Here is an 18,920-nt window from a genome sequence, read left to right as displayed (position 1 = left end):
GGGAAATGTACCATGACATCAAGATACACAAATTGACTCTACATTGGCTAAATATTTCCCTCTACTGGCTTTGGGACAAGTCACAAGACTGCTATAAGAGACTGATTAGTCAGGATTCCAAGTGATATAAATGTGGAAAGATTTATTAAAACTCTCACTGAGGAAGGCATTGATATAGATAAATTATGTACACTTTGGCACCTTAACCAAAGAAGCTCAAGAAAAGAAGTGATGGTAACAGTGAGTTAGTCAAATGTGCCTCTTATGTCTGACTACAGTTTACAAACTCTGGGTCAGGTAGTACAAATTGCTCATTCAGAGGAAATGGATGGTTTGGGGAAACAACCATCAGCAGATTTCTGTACACCATCAAAACGAGCACAGTAAACTTAGAAATTCTAGGATTTGTAGCTGATTCTTATTTTCAATGTGTGAATTGGGAACTATGATTGGGTCCTACTAAACTAGGAACAAATCAATACTGGGCCATGCAACCTTTTGCTTTGCATTACTCTCATTATTCACATACTTTTATTACAAAAGTAAACATTGAACAGATTATGCAACCAGAAACCAGATGCTAACACAGATGCTGTCCTAAAACAGATGTTAGATTGCAATCCAGATTTGCTGGCAAAATGCTGACTAGCTAAGTACAATCCATATGAATATTGATCTTTCACCCTATGTGCCTAGCTTTTAGCACATCTCCAGCCTTTTTTTCTATTAAGGCTTTCTACTGATGTTACAGTTGACATAATCGTAATTGAGGTCTTCAGAAAATTATACAAAGTGAAATGTTAATATGGTCAAATTAGTATAGAAAGCATTTAGTTAAATCTCGTTAAACAATATTTTCAGTACTGAACTTCCCATGGAGTTTTAAATATGAATATAAGTGATAACTTGCCAAGAAAGGGACATTAAATGAGATATTTGCCAGCTTATTTGACCACAAAACTTTGTATCCTATACAGAATCTAGCACATTTCATATTTATATTCATACAGGAAACGGAGAACTCAATATTTCCTTGAAAACTATTCCAATATCATTGGAGACGCAAAACATATATTAATCTTTGCTTTCAGCCAAGTTTACTTCCCTTCCTTCCTGAATATGTGACTACCTCATGGATGAAAAAGAAGTTTAGGAGAAATGATAACAAATCTTAAATTTCTATTTCCAGCCTTGGTCTATGTGGGTTTTCACAAAGTGGGGGCTAACATAATAAATGTGTCTTTTGTTTCTCCATTGCGCCATGTTAATAGCTCAATTACAACACTTCATTCCAGCTGAGAGGCTGCCTTTTGTTGTCCCCAGTGAAGCAACATGTGGCCCAGGTTCAATGGGAACAAAGCCAATCACATCTAGTTGCTGGCCTGATGCCTGGCACACCCAATGAAAGCTATGCATGAACAGGGAGCCCTAAAACAGAGTCCTGAACAAACTGTAGAAGCATTGCTCATCTGGCCTTTCTCTCCCTTTCTGAGCCAGCACTTTTAAATTCTGTTGTATTCTATTGTTCATTTCTTGTTCCCCTAAGAAACCTGTTACTTTATCTCCACCAGCTTCTCAGACATTCCTAATGTTTACCAGTCTTTCTTCCTCTGCTCTGCAAACTTGCATGTGCTTCAGGATCCAGCCCAACGACTTTTTTAGTCTTTCCTATCCACAGGAACTTAATTTTCTTTATCCTAGGTGTTGGAATGAAGTTCATTTTTTCATATAATATATTGATTAATGTGTATATGTAGCTAATTTGTCTGACATAAACATCATGAACTTGGGTGGCATGATTTGCTCACATTTGCCTCTTTCTAATCTAGAACACACTTCTAAACCCATGACCTATGAGGCTCCCCAGGAACATAAAACCCAAACATCCAAACTTTCTGGTTCTGGTTCTATCATAGTTACACACACGCGTGCGCACACACACACACACACACACACACACACACACACACACAGAGGTTTAGTTCCTCTTTAACTTCCACAGAGGGAACCTTTATGAAATAAATGTCAGTGCTCAATATCATTCTACTAGTGCATTTACATGCATATTCCATAGCATATTGAATGAGCTCTTACTCTACACATCGTTTCTATCACAAATCTGCAGCTAGGCCACCACATGAGCTCTTTAATTTTGTCTTTCAGAGGTAGGCACCTTTGTCTTCTCCATTCTAAGGGCCCTCTCTTGTCCCAACCTGGATACCAACCTTGAACTCCTGCTCTCTTCTTATACAGTAAAATCTATCTCACATCTTTTAAAACAACCTAGCCTTGAAATTTTTGTGTATAACCATTCTTTGCAATTCTTTCTCCATTTCATCTTAAACAGTTTCATGCCTTCCATCCTGATCCTAACGTGCTAGGAAAGACAGTGTATACGCAAAGGGTTTGAGTTAGTTTCCTTAAGGAAGACATTATTCCTGTTCAGCCCATCAAATCACTCTCTTCTGGTCTAGAACTTGCTCTAGAGCTATTTTTCTTAAAGACACATTGGAGAAAGAAAAAGGAGAGTAGAATGTCTCCTGGCTCAATGTAGTATTGATGAGGGTAGCAAGCAAGGTGGACCAGAGTATAAGAAGTCACTTCTGCATTGGATTAATGGTCTCTTTTAATGGATAGTGCATCTTTAGTACACAAGGTAATTTTTAAAGGATATTTTTGAACATACTTATTGCAAAAATACTGTACAAAGGGGTTACAGTTACATGAGCAAGGTAATGAGTACATTTCCTATTAAGCATTGTTGCCTCCTCAATTGTTTTTAAAATTTTATTGTAAAGGTGATGTAAAGATGGGTTACAATAACATAAGTAAGGTAATGAGTATATTTCTTTTTTTTAATTGTGAAAATACCATACAGAGGGGTTACAATTAAATGGGCAAGATAATGAGTACATTTCTTATCAAGCATTGTTGCCTCCTCTTTTGTTTCTCTTTCCCATCCCTTCCAATCACCCCCCACCCCCCCCCCCAAAGTTGTAAAGTTCATTTTTCTACATAACAAATTGTACATCACATTGCTGCAATGGGTCTACCTGCATCCCTATTTAAAGGATTTGTTTTTTCCCTTCCCCTCCACAAATTATACAAACATCAAATACAGTGAAAACAGGGGTTATACCGAGGGGGAGGGACATACAAACAAACGAAGAAAACATCTTATAAATATTAAAAACAATTGCATGAAAGCAAAAAATTTGAATGCTTACGTTTGGGTTCATTTCACCTAAAATCAACTTATCTGATCTTTTCTGCTTGACTCAGACATATACTAGTTATTGCAAATAAGGAAAACCATGGGACCTATGTTTCTTTGGGCTGGCTTACGTCACTTAATATAATTTTTTCCAAGTCTTTCCATTTCCTAACAAATGGGGCAATGTCATTCTCTCTGGTGGAGACATAGAATTTAATTGTATATATACCACATTTTCTTAATCCATTCATCTACTGAGGGGTATCTGGGTTGATTCCATATCTTAGCTATGGTAAATAATGCTGCAATAAACATAATCATGCTGGTAGCTTTAGTATGGTCTTGTTTGTGATCATTCGAGTAGATGCCCAAAAGTGGGATTGCTGGGACATAGGGGAGCTCTATGTGGAGTATTTTAAGAACCTCCATACTACTTTCCAAAGTGGTTGAACAAATTTACTCTCCCACCAACAATGAAGTAGGGTTCCTTTCTGTCCACATCCCCTCAGCATCTGTTGTTATTAGAGTTCTTGATTATAGCCATTCTAACTGGGCTGAGGTGGTATCTCAATGTTGTTTTTATTTGCATTTCTTTTATGGCTAGAGAAGTTGAGCATTTCTTTATGTGTCTATTGGCCATCCTTCTTTCCTCTTTGGAGAAGTTTCTCTTTAAGTCTTTAGCCCACTTACTTATTGGGCAGTTGTTTTTTTTGAAGATTTGTTGTAGGGGGATTTAATTTTTTGAGTTGTAGGCATATTTTAGATAAGAGACCCTTGTCTGTTGTATGGATAGTGAAGATCTTCTCCCAATCCATGGGCTTTCTATTGATCTTGCTAGCTAGGTCCTTTGCCATGCAGAAGTTCTGCAATTTCATGCAATCCCATTTGTACAACCTTTCTTTGATTTGTTGTGTTTCTGGATCTCTATTAAGAAAATTTTGGCCTGTGCCAAGGAGAACCAGGGTTTATCCTATTCCATCCTGTAATGTTTTGAGAGTGTCTGCTTTGACTCTGAGGTCTTTGATCCATTTGGAGTTGATTCTGGTGCAGCGTGATATATAAGGATCTAGCTTTAGTTTTCTACAAGTAGTTAACCAATTTTGCCAGCACCATTTACTGAAGAGGCTGTCTTTCTTCCATTCTATTTTTTAGTTCCCTTCTGGAAGATTAGATGGCTATAGGTCTGTAGGTTCATTTCTGGGTTTTCAATTCTATTCTATTGGTCCTGAGGTTTGTTCTTATGCCAGTACCAAGCTGTTTTGATTACTATGGCTTTGTAGTAGAGTTTGAAATTTGGTACTGATATTCTTCCAGCACTGTTCTTTGTGTTGAGGATCATTTTTGCTTTTTGGGGTCTTTTATTGTTCCATATGAATTTTTGAATTTCCTCTTCTATTTCCTTGAAGAATGGGGTTGGAATATTTATAGGTATCACACTGAATTTGTACATAGCCTTGGGAAGTATTGCCATTTTCATGATTTTGAACCTTCCAATTCAGGAGCATGGGAGGTTTGGCCACTTTCTAAGTTCTGTTTTCATTTCCTTTTTCAGGTTTTTAAAGTTTTCATCATAGAGGTCCTTCACTTCTTTGATTGTTAATTTCTAGGTATTTTTTGTGTGTGGGGGGCTATTACAGAGGGGGTTGTTTTCCTAATTTCAGCCATGCTTTTCTTATTGTTGGCATACAGAAAAGCCATTGCTACTTTGCCAAAGTTTTAAATCAGCTTGAGTAACTTCGGAGTGGATTTCGCGGGATTCTTTAAATACAAGTTCATGTCATCTGCAAAGAGGGAGAGTTTTACTTCATCTTTCCCTATTTGGATCCCCTTTATGTTTGCATCTTGTCTTATTGCTGTAGTTGGGAATTCTAATATGAGATTGAAGAGAAGTAGAGAGAGGGGACATCCTTGTCTCATTCCTGAGTTAAGAGGAAATGGCTTTAGATTTCCACCATTAAGTATAATGCAGGCTGGAGGTTTGTCATATATAGCCTTTATTTTATTGAGGAATGTTCCATGGATTCTTAGTTTTTCCAGAACCTTCATCACAAAGGGGTGTTGGATCTTGGTCAAATGCTTTTTCTGCATCTATTGAGATAACAATCTGGTTCTTATACTTGCTCCTGTTGATGTGAGTTACATTAATTGATTTGCATATACTGAACCAGCTTTGCATCTCTGAAATGAATCCTGTTTGATCATGGTGTATGATTTTTTGGGTGAATTGTTGAAGTTGATTGGCCAAAATTTTGTTGAGAAGTTTTGCATCGATATTCATCAAAGAGATGGGTCTATAGTTCTCTTTCTTTGATGAGTCCCTGCCTGGTTTTGGGATGAGGGTTATGATGGCTTCATTGAAAGAGTTTGGTGGTGAACTTTCTCTACCAATTTCATTGAAGAGTTGGAGGAGTATTGGTGTGAGCTCTGCTTTGAAGGCCTTGTAGAATTCCGCTGTAAAACCATCTGGTACTGGGCTTTTCTTAGAAGGGAGGTTTCATATTGCTGTTTCTATTTCAATGCTTGATATGGGCCTGTTAAGTTGGTTTAACTCCTCTTGGTTTAGGTTCGGCGTGTCAATATTTGCTAGGAAAAGGTCCATTTCTGCCAAGTTCTCAAACATATTAGCATGAAGTTTTGAAAAGTATTCCCTTATAATTTTCTGAATCTTGGTTTTTTTCTGTGGTGATGTTTCCATTCTCATCTCTGAGTTTATTTATTTGAGTGTGTTCTCTTCTTTTTCTAATAAGATTTGTTTTGGGTCTGTCCATTTTGTTAATTTTTTCGAAGAATAAAGTTTGTTTTGTTGATTCTTTCTATGGCTTTTTTGTATTAATTCATTTAATTCTGATTTAATTTTAATTATTTCTTTCTGTCTACTGGATTGGGCTTTATTCTGATGCTCTTTTACAAGGAGGTTCAGATGTCTCATTAAAATTGTTGGTTTCAGATCTCTCCAATTTGTTGATGTAGGAACTCAGAGCTATAAACTTGCCCCTGAGTACTGCCTTTGCTCTGTCCCAGAGTAGCTGGTAATTTGTGTGTTCATTATTGTTGAATATCATGAGCATTTGAATTTCCTTTCTAATTTCTTCCATGACCCACTAGTGGTTCAACAGTGTTGTTCAGCCTCCATTTGGTACAGGACTTTCTTTGTTGGCTTTTGGTGTTGAGTTCTAATTTTATTCCCTTGTGGTCTGAGAGAATGCAGGGTATAATTTCAATGTTTCTGAATTTGGACAAGTTTGCTTTGTGGCCTAAAATATGGTCTATTTTGAAAAATGTTCCATGTGCTGCTCAGAAAAATGTGTATTCTGATGCTGCTGGGTGAAATATTTGGTAGATGTCTGTTAAGTGTAGTTGATCTATGCAGTTGTTTAGATCTGTGGTTTCTTTGTTGAGTTTTTGCCGAGTTGATCTATCTAGTGGGGATAGTGTTGTGTTAAAGTCCCCAACAATTAATGTCATTGGATCTATGTGAGTTTTGAGGGAAAGTAGAGTTTCTTGAATGAATTTGGGTGCTCTGTTGTTTGGCGAATAGAGATTTAGAATTGTAATATCCTCCTGAAGGAGAGATCCCTTAATTAGTATGTCACAACCTTCTTTATCTCTTCTCACTAATTTTAATTTGAAGTCTATTTTCTGATATTAGTATTGCAACTCCTGCCTGTTTATGGGGTGGTTTGCTTGGTAGATTTTGTTCCAGCCTTTCACGTTCAAAATGTGTTGGTTTTTATGAGCAAGTTGTGACTCCTGAAAGCAGCAGATAGAAAGATTTTGCTTTTTATTTCAACTAGACAGTCTATGTCACTTAATGGAGAGTTAAGTCTGTTAATGTTAAGAGATAATACTGAGAGGTGTTTGGGAGTTCCTGCCATTTTATCCACCTTCTTGGGGGCTGCAGCAACTGGGTTCTTCCTATGGTTCTTGGATTCTCCGATTGGGTGTGGTCTCTTGGCCTTTATTGTGGCCTTATTGGTTTTCTATGTTTAGGACATCTTTAAGTATCTGGTTTGGTGGAGATATATTGTTTCAGTTTTTCTTTGCTATGGAAGGTTTTTATTTGACCTTCAGTTATGAAAGGGAGTTTAGCTGGGTACAGTATTCTTGGGTAATAGTTGTTTGTCTTTAGGGCAGGGCATACATCATTCCAGGCTCTTCTTGCTTTGATTGTCTCTGCTGAGAAATCTGAGGTTATTCTAATGGTTTCCCTTTATAAGTGATTCATCTTTTCTCCTTGACAGTTTTAAGGTCTTTCCCTTGGTCTGAATTGATCCTGCACATATTATAATGTGACAGTGGGATGTCCTATTCTGATCTGGTCTATTTGGAGTTCTAAAAGCTTCTTGTATCTGAATAGGTCTATCTTTTTGCATGTTTGGGAAGTTCTCCGCTAGGATCCTGTTAAACAAATTTCCTAGTCCATTAACTTCTTTCCCTAGGTATTCCTCTACACCTATTATCCTCAGATTAGGCCATGGATTTGTCTTGCATAGTTGTATGTTCTTTCTCTATAATATCTAGGCTGACTTCAATCCCCGAGATTTGATCTTCTGCATTGTCTATCCTACTGTCAAGACTTTCTACTTTGTTTTTTTATTTCTTTTCCTTCTAGTTGGTCGGCTTTGATGGCTTCAAATTCTTTGTTGGAGCTTTGTTTTATATCTTGTATGAACTTCTTTACTTCCTTAATTAGGTGTTCTGTGTTTATTCTCAAATCACATAGTTGATTGGTTATGGTTTCTTTGGACTCCCATTCCTTCTGTTGGGTTCCATTCAGCATTCCCTTTGTGGTCTCCCTGACTTCTTTCAGATCTCTGTTTATGGAGTCCATGAATGCCTTTAGTGATCTTTGTGTGTTCTCATCCTGATCTCTTAATTCCTATATTACTCTTTGATTAGCTTCCTCACGTTCATGCGATTCCTATAGTTCTCTTTGACCATTCTAAGACTGTTCATGCAATTCCTATACCAATCTTTGAGAAGCTTCCTCATGCTCATGTGCTTCCTGTGTTAGTCTTTAGTTTACTTCCTCTCTCTCCTTATCATGCTCACACTGAGTCCTTTGCAGATTTTCAATCTTTTAACTCACCATGTTTACCAGTAGTATTTGTAGAACTTTTTGGGAACTCTCCTCTGGATTATTCATTATCTGTTCTGTCACCTGATTATAATGAGTGGGAGTTGAGATACCCAGACTTGCCATTTTTCTTCTGTTTTTCCAGCTGGTTCTGCCCATTTGGTATGAAAGTAACACTGATTTTGTGCTAGAACACTATTTTAAGGCAAGTATCAACCAAAGTCCTGTAGTTGCATGGTCAAAAGTCTGCAGATACAATCTAGTTCAACAGATACAATCTATTCAACATCAAACAACTATGTATTAATGGGCTACAAACAGCAAAGAGGAATTTGGCAAACAAGAAATTATTAGGTTTATGGAGAAGTGTGGGGAAAAATAGTATTAGAGGGACATGGAAAGGTAAAGGGAGAGTGAAATTAACCAAGTCCTAATCTCAAAGATGGAAATGGGTTGGACAGATGGTAGGGGAGAGAGAAGAGGGAAAAAAGAAAAAAGAGACAAGAAAAAATGGAAGAACAAAAATTTAAATTTAAAAAGTGGAACAATAATGCAAGTTTAAAGAAGTAATATTGAGAGAAGAATGGGAATAGGATGAGAGGAGGGGAGGGATAGAAAGGAAACATGAAAAAATAAAAAATAAAAATAATTAAAATATTATATAGGTATAAAGAGATAATACTGCTATTAAGGAATTTAAGCCTAAGAGGTTTTGATTTGAGTAATAAATTCCTGGATTAAGTGTGTACACAATGGGGGATAAAGTCTAATAATCCATGAGGGGTATATCTGAGGATGAGCAGAACAGCAATTAAGTCACACAAAAGAGAACGAAAGAGAAGAAATAGTGAAAAGAATGAGAAAGAATAAACAATGGACCAAAAGGTCAGTAGAGATTTTAATAAAAGCTCCACACACATATATATCTAAAATAAAAATTGTAAGAGGAAGAAAAAGTTATTTCTATTAATATTAATCTTTCTATTAATAATGTTTTCTACTAAGAAAACATTTTTAAAATTTTTTTTAAAAAGGTAGAAAAAAAATGTTCTTTGATTTTTTGGGGGGCTAGGGTGGGAAGATCCTGTATCTCCCTTGTGTCCATAACCAGTCTCTTGGTGGAGTCTCTGGTCTGCTTGTGGTGTTTGGTTTTCCTGTGGCTTGATTGGTTTCTTAAGTCAGTTTGTTTGGGCAGTCAGAAAAATGCTCTGCTTTACACAGGATTTTGTGATCCTCCTCCCAGGCTAATCCAGTGGGAGGGAGATCTGCTTTGAGTATCACCAAAGAGGGAGATGGCTGTTTCCTCTAGTATGGAGATGCTGTGATGAGGCTAGGTTCTGGGTAGAGTTCAGGCCTTTCAGCAAACAGTAGCTTTTCCCTGGGGAGCTAGCTGCTGAGACACTCACAGAGCCCAGCCTGGAGCCATTCTCAGGGTTTATGTTTACTGAATTTCAATTGATTGTCTAGGCTGTTGTAAGGAGGGGCAGCCTCTGGCTCTGTTTACCCAGTGAAGAAAGCCCCTCCTCCAGGGGTGGAGCTTTTCCTGCCTGGGCTGGATGACTTTTCCTTGGGTGGAGCTGAACCTGGCAGGTCAGGTTAAGTTCCTGTGACCTGCTAAATGACTCTTTTGTTTTCTTCCAAGGCCTGGGTTGGAGCTAGCTGCTCAGATGGGCCTTTGTCAGTATCAAAGATGGAGATCTCGGGTAGTGGGGTGGGTAGGGGTGGCCTTCCTTCCTCTCCTTCCTGAGGAGTGAGGATGTCAGGGTTCTACTCACTTCAGAGTCTTAGTTACTCTTTTTTCTATCTCTTTTTTTCCTTTGGTTTATTTCCTGTTGATACTGTTTTTGATTTCTGTACCCATTATGTGGTAACAATAAAATAATATTAAAATTTATCTGATTTGGGGAAGGGTAGGGGAATCACAAAAAGGATGGGACAAACTGTGAAGTGAAACTCACTGGATATTATGTTGGAAATGAACTTTACAACCTGTGTGTGGGGGGGAATGGGAGAGGAAAGTGGGAGAAAATGAGAGAGGGGGTAACACTGTTCAAAAAGAAATGTACTCAGGTGGTTCCAGGAAGATGGTGGAGGAGAAGCTGAAGGCTAAACAAGCTCTCACATAGAAAGCAGTTTTGGTGTTCCAGTGACAGTCCTAGACCAGAGAATTACAACAAGTGTGCCATCACAGTACAGAGAGTTTGGCCAGAGAGGGAAAAATCCAGGCAAGGAGACAGATCTGAGCACTTGCCGGCAGCCGCTGCAACTAAAAAAAAAACCCTTTTGATTCCATTTCCAGGAGTTCATTTTGATAAACATCATTTTATATGGTCATATGCACATAGGTTTGGAGCCAGTGTGATCTTCTGTTAAGAATATCTAGATTTTTTTTATGGGTCTGGGAAGGTGGCTCAGTGTAGAGTGCTTGCCTTGCATGCATGAGGCCCTGGGTTCAATTCCTCAGCACCACATAAGCAAAAAGAAAAAAAAAAAAAGAATATCTAGATTTTTTTCTATACTTTTTTTTTTTTTTTTTGTCAGCTGTGGGGCCTGACCTCTGGGCCTGGGCACTAGCATTCTACCACTTAAACCACAGTGCCACTTTCGGCTTTTTCTGCTTATGTGATGCTGAGGATCCGAACCCAGGGCCTCATACATGCAAGGCAAGCACTCTACCATTGAGCTACCTTCCCAGCCCTGCTATGATTTCTTTTTTTTTGTTTTTGTTTTTTCCAAATTCTTTATTGTGATTAAGTGATTATATAATTTCACAAATTTCACTGTATTGTGGGATAGTGATGCTTAAAGTCACAAACACATTCTAACTTTCATGGGGCAAATTGTCTATTGTGGTCTATTACATTTATGAGTTCTATGAGCTTTGACAATATAGTTATTTCTTCCACATTGGGTGATATGTACATTTGTTTTGTTTTGCATAGTGTCAGCTGTTCCCTCTTTCCCACTTGTTCCCTCCCTCCCATCGCTGCCATTGAATTGCTTAGTTCATTTCTAACAATGTCCAGTTTCTCCTTCTGGGTTGAGGCTTTAAACATTTGGTCTTTGTCCTTCCTCTCTACTTTTCACTTTCTTTTCTTTTTTTCTTTCTTTCCTTTTCTTTTTTTTCCTCTTTTTTTCTTTCTGTTTTTTCACTTAATTGCTTGGAAAAGAATCTGTTTCCCATCTGCCTTGAATTTCCACTGATTGTCAGAGTAATCTCATAGAGGTGAAAATACAAAAAGAATGTAAGTCTTGGCTAGTGTTGATGAAGCAGACAAGAAATTGGAAACTCAGTGGCAGGACATAGAGCTAGGTGGAAATAGAGGGTTAGACACTCCCTGATCTCCTTATGACTCTACATTGCACATAACTTGTACATCACAAAATGATTAAGTGACCACATCTGAACAAATGTATATAATACACAAATGTATACAATATGTAACACTCTCATACATGGTGCCTACTGTTCCTGTTGGTATATATTACATTATTTTTGTTGAATATAATATATTATATTATATAATGTTGTATATATTAGTAGATTATAATAGCATATTATATAATATTTATAATAATTTTTAAATATTTTTTATATTATATCATAATTATGTAATTAGATATATCATTATATTATAATTCAAAATACATTTGAATATATTATAGTCAACATTTCATTCACAGTAACTTTGTGTAGTATGTTTTTTAGACTTTGGTAGATTTTTTAAAAAATTATATTTATGTAGTTGTACAAAGGGCTTTCAGTCCAACATGTCAATAATTCTTCTCTGACTACCACATAACTTCTTGGCATGATACTTTCTATTCAGTAGCTGGAAAATTTTACTCTACATAGTTATTTGAGGAAGAATGTATCATATTTATTTTGTTCATATAGATAAATAAAACTAATCAAAGTAGAATAATTTGCTTAGAGTCATAACTTATATAAATGGCATGACCTAATCTTTTAAAAAGTTGTTATCCTTACATAGTTCTACAAAGCGGTTTCAGTTCAACATGTCAGTTTGTGGGTATGATGCATCTTGATCAATGCCTTATCCACGTCTTATCACACTTCCTACATCAACTTCTTTAAGCACTAAATGAATTGCCTTTTGATTTGACATCCCATTCTCAAATACACATTCCTTAGAAGTCATGATGGTTTGGATAAAGGTCTCTCAAGGCTCAACTGTTGAAGGCATGTGGACATATTGAGAAGTAGCAAAACCTTTAAGAAGTGGACCCTAATGGACTGTTTTACAAAGTGAGTACCAGAAAGTTTATACATGTTTTGGTGAGGCTGGCAGTGGGAGAATACAAATGGAAGAAGGATCATATAGGGTTTTGTTTGTTTGGGGTTTTTTTGTGGGTTTTTTTTGTTTGTATTTTTTGGTGTATGTGCTGGGCTTGGGGCTTGAACTCAGAACCTTGGTGCTTTCCCTAAACTTCTTTTGCTCAAAGCTTGTGCATTACCATTTGAGCCACAGCTTCCACTTCTGGTTATTTGAAAGCCTGTTTTGAACTGCATTCCTCAGATCTCAGCCTCCCATGGAGCAAGGCTCCCATGTGCCTGGCTTAGGATAATTTAGTTTATATCTTAGGAACATCCACATGTTTTTTCATCCAATTTACATCTCCATCAGCAGTGTGCAAAAGGTTCTTCAACAGTAATTGTGATTTTCAGTTTTTTTCCAATAATATAGCTATTCTTACCAGAGAAAAAGATGGTATCTACTTGTTACTTTGAGGCACACTTCCTTGATGATTAGCAATGTTGAATTTTTATCTATCTGTTCACCATTTATAGGACTCATTTTGAGTTTATAGGACTCATTGCTCAGTTTGTTGGCAACTTTGTAACTAAGATATTATTTTATTGTTATTAAGTTAGTTGAGTCACCTATGGATTTTGAACATGAAACCATTATCAAGTTAGGGCTGAGATTTCATGGCTATAATAACTTTGTAGTCTGGCTTCTCCTGGCTACAGATTTACCTCTTTCTCTAAGACTGACACAGTAACTGCAACTTCAAAATAATAAATGTTCTTAAGTGGGACCTAAACAAATTCGATACATGGGAGGAAACAAATTGAGATATAAACATAAAAGGACCTTTTATTTTAATGTCTATTGTAATCATATTTTACAACCCATTTTTAAGAAAAAACACAGATAATCGAAAAGAAGAGATATATGCACTCAAAATTTATTTATTATAATGTATATGGTTCTGTATAAAATAAGCCAATTCTGCTATTTTTCTTTCTTTTTTTGGGGGGAGGGTCCAGTCGTGGGGCCTGAACTCTGGGCCTGGGCACTGTCCCTCAGCTCTTCAGCTCAAGGCTAGCGCTCTACCACTTGAGCCATAGCATCACTTCCGGCTTTTTTCTTTTTGCTTATGTGGTACTGAGGAATCAAACCCAGGGCCTCATGCATGGAAGGCAAGTGCTCTACCACTGAGCCACCTTCCCAGCCCTCTGCTATTTTTCTTGATGAAATATAGTATTCATTTCATAGATTTATGTTTGGGATACATGCATAATATTTTCCTTAAATATATGACATATTTTATTTATAAAATGCATGTCATTTAAAGCTATATAGGTAATTTACATGTGAAACATATAACATATTGCATACTTAATGCATAATAAAGTAATATATGTATATGCATGTGTTCCTAATTATAATTCCATAAGAAAAGTATCTACTTGTATCTTGTATTTTACATCTTATATCTGATATATATATTTGGTACGTGTGTGTTACTGCATTAATCAACCTTTACTGTAGAAGCAACCAGTTCTAAAATTTAGATGATTTATAAACAAAATGATTATTTCTTGCTCGTCTTCCTCAAGAAAGGCTAGGCTTTAGCATCTATTTTGCTTAGACTGTAAGTTTGTTATAGATACAGTTCATGTTTTGCTTCATTCTCTCTCTGAGTTCAAGGACCTGCTAGTTCTTGCAAAAATGCCAAAACACAAGTTTAAATGTCTATAAAAGTTTCTTATGTTTAATGATCAAAAAGTAATCAAAGATAAACCCAAAATCAGTGAGGCAGGGAACGTATGCACAGGAAACAAGGAAATCAATCATTATAGAAATTATATCACCCATTATAGTTAGTCCACGTGTTAAAGGCTTACCCACCCAGCCCCAGCACTTTGGGAGGTGGTAGATCCTTTAAGGGGTGGGGCCTAGTGGAAGAACTCTAGGCCATTGGAAACACGCCCTTCTCAAAGATAGTAGACACTTTTGTACTTCCAGGAACATTCTCTCTCTGTCTCTTTCTGTCTCTGTTGCTCTCTGTCTCTCTCTGTCTCTCTCTGTTTCTGTCTGTCTGCCTGTCTGTCTGTCTCTCTCTCATTCTCTCTCTCTCTCTCTCTCTCTCTCTCTCTCTCTCTCTCTCTCTCTCTCTCTCTCTCTCTCTCCTCTCTCTCTCTCTCTCTCTCAATAGCCACTCTGAGCAGTTTTACTCTACCGTGCACTTCTAGTTATTAGGACTATATTCAGTTCTAGCATAGACACAGATCGAGGAGACAAGTTGACCATGGTCTGAAACCTCTGAAATTGTGAGCAAAAATAAACCTTTTATTGTTTTAAGTTAATTAGTTCAGATGGAAAACCAACTAATATGACTGTCATGCAGATGTTAAAATTGTATTTCCTTTTTAATAAAAACCCTACTTTTTTATGGAATGATGGCTATATTACAGGCATTGTACTAGTGGCAGAAATATAAAAAGTTTCAGACCTGACTTCAAGAAGACCAAATACCACAAAACATTTTTCATCTTCAGAACAATCAGTCTAGTACTATTACATTCCAATCTATGTCACACCTTACATAAAACAGAATTATCTTTAGTATATATGTGCTAGAATTTTTTACTATTTCTTCAAAGGTTTATGTTTCCTTGCCAAAAAAATAACTTGATTAAAATTGAGATATTAAAGATGATCAGGAAACTTGCATATTAGGAACTGAGCAGCTATATCAGGTGGCACAGAATTTGTATCTTCCATATTCATAATTATTCTTATTGAAACCTTTTAGGCACTATCTGATAAAGATTGTTCTGTTAAAATGATCACAAATAAGTTAGTTTCTTTATTGCTATTTTTTAACTTAAATGTTGTCCATAAAGTAGGTTTTCTAGCCAGACACTGGTGGCCTGTAATCCTAGCTACTCAGTAGGCTGAGATCCAAGGATCAAAGGTCAAACCCAGCCCAGGTACAAAAGTCCTTGTGAGACTCTTATCTCCAATGAACCATTCAAAATCTAAAAGTAGATCTGTGGCTCAAAATGAGACAGTGCTAGTTTTGAGCAAAAGAGCCCAGGGACAGTGCCCAGGCACTGAGTTTAAGCTCCACAACCAACAAAAATAAATACGATATAATAGGTTTCCTTATTTATTCTAATAGTAATGTACTTAATAGTAAAGCGACCAAGCACTATTGTTAATTGGGAATGTGGTCAGATTTGCTATGAACGGACTGTCTAAAAGCAGCACTCAGCCTGAAATGGCACATGTGTATTTATGTGCACATGCAAGAACTTTTAGCCAAAATTATGAAAAGTTTTAGGCAGAGCTTGCATCAAATTACCCCCATTTGATGGGTTGCTGTGGAAACAGATTTGCTTTCTGGAAGTGCAAACCATGCTTGAGTCTAATGCAAAGAGCAATCCCCAGCATGAAAGAGCAGCTGGGAGCTGAGGTAGTGGGAGTTGACATGGCAGACAGTAGCCAGACAAAGTGAGCCAGGCACTGTCTGGAAGAAGGAGTGAGGGGGCTGGGAAAGGCACGGAGCATTGTCAGCAGAGTCAACCAAGTGGCCCAGCTGTTCATTCTCATCATCACTAATAAAACGCAGAAAAATCCATTCGTGAGGATTAAACTCACTGAAAGAATAAAAAAGATCAAAATATAATAAATGAATGGGTTTGCCCCAAGCAGCTTGCATTAAGAAACTTTTGAAAGCTACAGAAAGCTACAGTGAACAAACAGGACTATAGGTTCTGCACACTGTATACTTATTAATCCACCCAAAACATAAAGATTGACTCATTCTTGTCTCCTCTTGGGCAATGCATTCTTGCTCTGTGACGACTTAGGAAATTATCTGTCTCAAAGAAGTCACGATGTACCACTTCTTGCACTGTCCCAAGAGGAAGAGAAAGGCCTCATTTATCTTGTTTTATGATCTCATAGATTGAAAAGTGTTTTCTTGAATCTTGAGACTTCACAATCTCCTCTAGTATACCAAACGCTCTAAGAATTTCCACAGAAAAAACAGATTTGACATCTCTGCTGAATGCAACCATTCCCTCTTCATGGGGCCACAGAAACCCTTGTCACTTAGCACCCATGGTTCAGGCGCACAGTGATACTGTTCCTTGCTACTTTGGAAAAACACTGGAATAGTCATTTTTTCAAGGACATTTTCTGCTCTAAAATCGGAATCCATTTTCCTACTTCAGTTTAGAAACTCATCCTGGTTAGCACCTGGAAGGAAAGGATTCAGTGCTGATAAATCATCATTTAAAAAAAAGAAAGTATATTTGATCTCACATAGGAAGTGTGGATAGGTGTAGCAGACATTCTGTTTTAGACAGTGGATGCTTTCCTGGCCTTCAGGATGTAATTGAAATGCAAGTCAAACTCTTACCCACAGGCCGTATCAGGATAATGTAGTTTAAAAATAACATGAGTAAATTCTCTACAATCCTACAGTTTACAACTCAGCTCTCTCACTAATTAGCTGTATGACTTGGGGCAAATTGCTTAGTCCTTTTCTTCTATAAAATAAAGATGAACTTAAATGTACACCTGCAAAGTTCCTGATGCACAATGAGTGCTCCATGAATGTTAAACATAGAAAATTAAAATTAAAAATAGAAAATTAAGATAAACCTTAGAATAATCGGATAATTTTTCTGGAAAAGAAACAATTAAAAGATCCTTAAGTTAGGCATTTTAATTACCACTCTGTTAGTTTGAATCAAGGAGGGTGATACTGCTGTCATGAAACTGGTTTGTTTGTTAAAGTTTGCCTCTCCTCCACATTTGTTTATTCAGTAATACAAATACAATCACATCATTTACTTCCTTGAAACATGATGATTTATTTCCTCAAATGTGAATGTTAATGCATACATAGCACCTCAGCTACAACTTACTTGAGACTCATGGAGTTCACTTATTTCCTATGTATTATACCTCAAGCTCTCTCAGTCTAGCTCACACAAACTTCCTGTTTACTGAATGTAACATTGCATCAATCAATACCTTAACACTTACTGTCTCTTAATTGCCTGTTTCTTCTTGCCAGACTTGGCTCTTCTTGCCTCTTCCATATTGCTTTCCCAGGTAACCTTCAATTCCCACTCCATTGTGAGCCCCTCACAGAGTTGGCTTTGGTCTTGGGAGTTGGCATTGTCTCTAAACTGCACTGAAGTGACCTCTTTCCTGATTACCTCCCCAGCTGCGGTATGCTTTTTCCTGGAAGTTTCGTTCTCCTCAATGTCCCCAGAGTCTCCCCGAAGGCCCTCCACCAACATCTGGTAAATGAAGACATACAGAAATAGGAAATGGTTCTGGAAACTGTTTTACCCCATGAATGTCTTTGTGGTATTCAAGATGTGTTTCCATTTGACAAGTGTATTTACGGTGATCATACTGTTCATAGCAGAACCTCAGACTCTGGAAAGCTATAAGAGAGCCTTAAAAACCGTTTTCTCCACACTCTGCAAAAAACTGACTCCATAGGTGGGCCCACAAATTTTAACGTGAAGCAGATAACGAGGCATCCCAGGTTCTTCCATTTGGTATCTGTGTCCTTTGTGTCAGTGTCCTGACCCCTTCTCTCCTGCAGTCACTTTACAGCCAATATGGAATCCAGGAGGGAGTAACAAGAGACTGTTTATCAAGCCTGGGATCAATGTATCCTAATTGTAGCAAGTCCCCATTTAACCAGCCCTGAGAGGATGGACAGTCAGACCACCTCTGAACACACCTGTTTCTTAGGACTGTTATAACTGCACATACTTCCTCACTCACCCCCTGCCCCCACTTCTCCTTGTTTTACCTAAAATAAATTCCTGTACTCACCAAAGATAGCTGAAGATGCACTAAATTGCTGCCTTCCTGTGGCTAGTGGGTAGTAAGTCCATTCTCTGGCCTTTACCATGCCTTTTTATTTGGAGTATTGGAGTGAGTGGCCAGAACTGACACATGAGACTACAAGAATGTGTGGAAACTCCTTGCTGATAGTTGTTTCTATTTTTACTATTATTTTCACTATTATTTAAAATGTTGCTACACAAATTTATTTGTGTGTTGCCTGCAGCAGTGTCTTCATTGTGCCTTAGCTAAACTGAATGGCAATTTCCTATTCCTACCAATAGTAGAAGGAGGATACAGGGATAGCTCCAAAAATTAAATGTGATAGTTTTGATGAGAAATTGTTTGAAAACGGTAAAGAGATAACATTAGCTCAATATTGCTTATTTTATTTAAACCCATCTTTAATAAATCTTAAGTGTTGGTTTTTACTCTAGGTCCGGTAGTTTGTTTGGGAACAAAGTAATATAAATGTCAAGTGCTAGTTAGAAAT

At 37.3% G+C, this 18,920-nt stretch overlaps 1 long non-coding RNA gene across 1 annotated transcript in view; it reads left to right on the top strand.

Annotated features, from left to right (window-relative positions):
* Window positions 1-17,868, top strand: part of LOC138804998 (uncharacterized) — a 50,657-nt gene extending 32,789 nt beyond the window's left edge. The window contains exons 3-4 of the long non-coding RNA XR_011365396.1: window positions 12,448-12,561; window positions 17,790-17,868. This is a non-coding gene — a long non-coding RNA (uncharacterized lncRNA). The remainder of the gene's footprint in view (window positions 1-12,447; window positions 12,562-17,789) is intronic.
* Window positions 17,869-18,920: the final 1,052 nt, after the last annotated feature.

This window comes from Dipodomys merriami, unplaced genomic scaffold (genome assembly GCF_024711535.1).
Source record: "Dipodomys merriami isolate MVZ:Mamm:240054 unplaced genomic scaffold, mDipMer1.0.p SCAF_38, whole genome shotgun sequence".
NCBI classification, from domain to species: domain Eukaryota; kingdom Metazoa; phylum Chordata; class Mammalia; order Rodentia; family Heteromyidae; genus Dipodomys; species Dipodomys merriami.
This window is presented reverse-complemented; position numbering and strand designations above follow the sequence as displayed.